Below are 252 nucleotides of genomic sequence, written 5' to 3' on the forward strand. Positions count from 1 at the left end.
GTACCAGCGTCTCACCAGCGTGAGTTTGTGTGGCAACCCATGGTGTCAGGGTGACACCGGCTTGGCTCAGGGCCCGTCCTGGGCTTAACCCCTTCCGCAGGGGAGGGTGGGATTGGGGGACAATGGACAGGTCCAGGGCTTTTCCACCCCCTCCCTTGCAAAGCCCCCTCCCCACTCATTCAAGGGATGCCAGTCCTGGGGTGATGCTGGAGCCCTGAATCCCCAGCTGCTGGAGTCAGGGGATGCCAGGAG

The sequence above is a fragment of the Mesitornis unicolor genome, unplaced genomic scaffold (genome assembly GCF_000695765.1).
Source record: "Mesitornis unicolor isolate BGI_N332 unplaced genomic scaffold, ASM69576v1 scaffold32061, whole genome shotgun sequence".
NCBI classification, from domain to species: Eukaryota; Metazoa; Chordata; class Aves; order Mesitornithiformes; family Mesitornithidae; genus Mesitornis; species Mesitornis unicolor.